This window comes from Pteropus vampyrus, unplaced genomic scaffold, assembly GCF_000151845.1.
Source record: "Pteropus vampyrus isolate Shadow unplaced genomic scaffold, Pvam_2.0 Scaffold184, whole genome shotgun sequence".
NCBI classification, from domain to species: Eukaryota; Metazoa; Chordata; class Mammalia; order Chiroptera; family Pteropodidae; genus Pteropus; species Pteropus vampyrus.
In genome coordinates, this window is record NW_011888965.1 from 174,333 (window position 1) to 179,792 (window position 5,460).

Consider the following 5,460-nt stretch of genomic DNA (forward strand, 5'->3'; position numbering starts at 1 on the left):
CACTTACTTCACTACTCTTTATCTGCTGTTGTCCCCTCAAGAAGCAGAACTGGTTTACCCTGAAGCTAATGAAGATTAAGTGGCCCCTACCCTTGCATATGTTATTCTGAGACCTGGAACTTGTTAGGAATTGTAGTGGGTTGTTGCAATTCTCTTTCAAGGGGAAATTAGGTTGCAATCAGGAAACATTTCCATGTAAACATTTCTTGTGAAGAACCTAAAGAGATTTCAGAGAAAGATACTGAATATCCAAGTTTCCTTATAATTTGTTGTGATTTCTTTTCTCATTCTAAATAAATATTCACTTCTATACATAAAAAGTAAAATAAAATAAAACACAATACTCAAGTAACAGTACTGTAAACTAAATCAAGTATATTTAGTGTTAATCAAAACTTCTAAAGTAATTATGTTATTAATTACTTTGAAGATGGAAGGATTTATCTATTTCAGCTTAATATGTCCCTATAATATGCACCAGCAACCCCTTCTAGTCTGATCAAGCTCATGTAAAACTTTTTGAAGTATTAAAACTGTCACATTTGGTCATTCTTTCAGCATTTATCATAAATTCAGTTCTCACTTTAGAGCCATTCAAAGATAGACTACTCTATGGAATCCTTTATTTTTATTGGTGGCTTTCTTTCAACCTATCTTGTACATGTTTGGTTCGTTAGATTCTGGCTCCATATAATTTCAACGAAATCATGTCTGACTTTACAGGGTGGCCTTACAACACACATATCTTTGGAGAGAGTACTGTTTTGGTGAATTGTTACTAATTCACTGCCTAGATTTCTAAGAGAACAAAACTACTCCCACCACTCTCCTGCCACACACACCTGCCAAAAAATGATGAAAAAGAAGAAGAAAAATCCCTCTTTTCTTTCTGAACTTAGGTCCAAAGCATTTTGCTATATGCACATTATTTCAAAATGCATTACAAAATCATAGCATTATAGGTGGGAAGCTGCTAACTAATCTGGGTAATTCCCTGAAAATTGGCCCTTGGGGATCATCCTGATCTTGTGGTTTCATAATAAGTATATGCACTAGTAAATTACACATCAAATTTGTCTTTTTAGTCTCTGACAATTTGTAGAAATAAGAAAGAGATCCCTTACTTTTACATCTTTGAAAATTTTATCTTAACACTTTTAACTATTTTGAGCAATACTTACCTAGTTGAAAGTAGTGAATATTTTGCCAAATCATCCTTAGTAAACTTATTTTTTTTCTGTCAAGGGATGAGGGCTCTTTTTTTCCTTCTTTGTCTCTATGCACTGAGGTCTTGACTTCACCTTTGGGACCTTCTGCAGAGAGGTCAATTCATACTGTTGTTTGATATTTTTATTCATTTATTCTTGACACTCCCTTGGGTAATATTTCATGATAAAAATTACATTTAACATTTTTACTGATGCTCAAAGACTGTTCACTGAAGCAAATAATATTATATCTTATAATGAGTTGCATATTATAAAGTAAGAGTCTAAAATAGAGTTTATGGCTTGAGAGATGAAGTTCAGTATCAAGGAAAAGAGAGCAGCATAGACAAGGAACATTTTTAAAATTAAATTTGTAGTCACAATGCAGTTTGAGTTGCTTTCTCATGTGTAAACTTTTGCCTTCAATTCAACCAAGTTGCAAAATAACAATTTAGCACTCTGGCCATGGAATATAATTAAGATCTTATACTTAGGTGTGATACTTTTATCCCAAAAGATTACAAAGGACTTTAGATTTGTAAATTGAACATTGGACATACTAGAGTTGAAACCTCAAATCTTGGGCAAAATACTGATATATGGATAACATTTCATGTCACTGAACTAAATCCTTAAGCTGTGCAATTCATATTTTTAAAATTGCAGGGGGTCATTACACTGTATAAAATAAAGTGGGATTAAAAATACCTACTTCCCAAGGTAATTAAATGCAAATCAAGGCTGAGGCAATGATCCTTCTAAGGAGGCAATGAAAATTTCTGTTGTTAACTTGTAATTTTTTCAAAGGGGGCCTGAAAATCAAAATCATATCTTTCAATTAATAATATTAACAACTGTTATTAAAAATTTAAAAAAGTGAACATCTTAGCTGGAGAATGAAGCAATCCACAAAATAATAATTGAGCTAAAAATAAAAGGGACATAAGGATTCAGCTATAAACTGAGATAAGCCAAAGTTCATAAAGTAAGAGTCAAAACAAGGGATTAGAAGTTGTGCATGACCTTTATTTTTGTGCTCTTTTATAATACCAGTGGCACAAATTACATCTTGCCTGCCCTTTAGTTACAGCCCCATAGAGCTTGAGATGTCCTTGTGTGTCATAAGAACAAAAACTGTGGTGACACATACCCAACATTCAATAAGTCTTTATATTTTATGAAGGCAGAAACTGTGACTACAAACATTAACAACTAGTAAACACTAGTACAGAGTAGGTGCTTAATAAATATCTTTCAATTAATAATATTAACAACTGTATACAAATATTATTTTCTCAGAGGATTTCCTAAAGTGGCATTTCAGGGCATTTTTCCTTCAGCTCTTGAACTGACCTGTTAATTAGTAGTGTCATATTTGAATAGTATAACCAGATCATTAATTCTACTTCAGATATAGAGAAGAAACTTATATAATTATATCCTACATGATATATGTACTATTTCTTCTTATAAAAGTATATAGACTATAAAACTCAAAATTGATTTTGTTTTATTTTAAAACATTGATTAGAGTTATATAAAGCAAAATATGTTAAGTGCATATACTATTAATTTCTGCTTCATTTCTTTACTGAATACCCTCAAATATCGCCACCCTCCTCTCCTACAGTCTCTCCAATGCCATTTATTCACCTCTGGCTCACCCTTTCAGGTTTTCTGCAAGTTAAATCATAGATGATAAATACATCATTAACATCTTTCTGCCACTTACTCTGAGCCCTAAATATTCTCAAAACTTGAGCCAGCATAATTCTACTTTAGATGGCCTGTGTTTCCAAAACTACTACATCATTTGATTTTCTTTCTTTAATTAAAGGATGGGGTCATCATCCCAACAGTACCTGCTTTACTATTTCTGGGTTATCCTTCAAATATATAATAACACTAGGCTGTTAAAGGGGAGAAATCTCTTATTTGTTTCTGCATATATAAACCAAAAAAAATATATTGAAAATGATAATGGTCTTCTTCACAGTTTACAAGAATTATAGTCCTCCTTCAAATGGAAAAGTATTTGAAAGTCTCAAATTCTGTCAATGCTGGAAGTACAAGTGATCATCTAAAATAGTCTTCACATACTGCTAGCTAAACCACAATGAATACTAATATGCCACATGCAAATACTAGTTGTTTAGATGATATGGCACTTCTGTCTTCTGAGTAAACCTTAGTCTTCTTTCAAAGTGTTGGCTCTAAAACCTGAAAATTTTCAAAACACTTTCTGATCTCTGCGAGTCCAATAATGGATATTGAAGATATTAATGGAAATGGGGTTCTACATAAAATTATTTTTTTAAACTGTTTTTCAACTAAATCACATAACATATCAGGGTAGGAGGGTGTTTGCACTAGTAGAGAAAATGATAGAAATGAGCACAGAATATATAAGGCAAATAATTTATCAGGAGCCTATGTGATATTTTAGAATTTCAAATCAACAAGTAAAAGAGAGAATCCTAAACTTCCAAATGGTATGATTGTAAAGCAATGAAAAAAATTCTCTTAACTTTTGTATTCAGCAGAGTCACTTTAGCTAACAGAAATCACTATCAGAAATCCAGCATCTAAAGTTCCTTCTCCCAAAAAAGTTCTGCTTCAATTAAAGATTAGAAACTGTCCTCCTAATCACTCTATCTCACCCCAAAATGGCACCTATATCTCTTCTTAAAAACTCAGAAACTCAGAAGGGCATGTTAGTAGAACTTTTACCATTTCACCACAGATATACTTTTGGTGCATGAACAAGTTGAGATTTATATTTCCTTGTGACCATTTGCTTCTACACATTTGTTTGTCGATCTTTTATATAATTTTCAAAGATAACTGATATGGAACATGTTTAGCAGATGTAAGTTTGATTTGTAGTATTTCATTTGTTTTCTTACAAAAAGTAACAATGTATATTTAATTTAGTTTTTTAAAAATTTTTATCAAAGTTAATTAAGCACATGGTTTAGGATATCAATTAGCTTATAAAGTTTGTTTAAAAAAGCAATCCACTGCCACTTATTTCACCAAAGACATCTCTCTTTCAACTATTTAGCTGATTCTTTTGGTATTTAAATGAATACATGAAAATAACATCCTTATATTAATACTTCTTGATTTTTTTACTTTTAAACATATATAACAAATTTTCCACTAAAGAAGATGAAACTTTAATTTTCTTCCTCCTCTATCTCACCAAATACAAATGCTAAGTTACTGTTACTATATTCTCCCATTGTAGTTATAAAAAAACATTGGTTGAAATCAGTATCTGTAGTTTATATCACTATGACCTCTATTCACAACTGAGCCGTATAGCATACTATGGATACATTTTATTTCATATCTAACTTTGTATTTTCCTTGGAGTTAATCATTATTTTGGATATTAATTTGCTTAATTTCCTGTTATAATTATTGATACAACCCTCAACCTCCCTCCCTCCCATTTTGTAATTATCCTCTTAGTGTAGTCAAACACATTAGATATTTTTACAACTCATTCTCTTAAAGTCTCTCTGAAGGCTTCTGGCTTATTACAATCTGTACTGGTTGCTCTTTAAGCCTGCTATAAATTCTTATTTTGTAATTCTCTCTCACTCTCGCCCCACATTTTTCTTTTAGTTCTTTCTTCTATTGGAAACTCTACTCCCTAGATACTTGGTCTTCCATACTTTGGTAGAGTATGCCTATGAATAGTTTCTGAGAAAGAGTGCATTGAAAGTTTATCTTCAGAGATAATGCATATCTGCAAGTAACTTTAATCCATCCTCACATTTGGCTAATAGTTAAAAATTAGAATTCTATATTGGCAACTATTTTTCTTCAACATTTTGAAGACACTAACCAGTTATTTTCTACTTTTCAGTGTTGCTATTAAGAAATCCAATCATCTTCTGATTATATATATTTTGAATTAAATGAAGAGATTTTATTTGTCTGTTTTCCAAGTCTCTGTTTTCCAAGATGCTTATAGAATCTTGTCTTTGTCCTTAGTGTTATAAAACTTCAAAATAGTAGTTAAGAGTCCTTTGAATCAAATCCCAGCTCTGCATAATCTTGGACTAATTACTTAACCAATGTAAAATTCTCATTTGTACATTGATCTCATCTTTAAAAATGAGGATAAAAAAATAATAACACACTATTTTGGGGGATGTCATAAGCATTAAAATGGGTTAACACATGAAAAGTGTTTAGAACAGTGACTAGCATGGGGAAAGCATTCAATAATTTTTTTTTT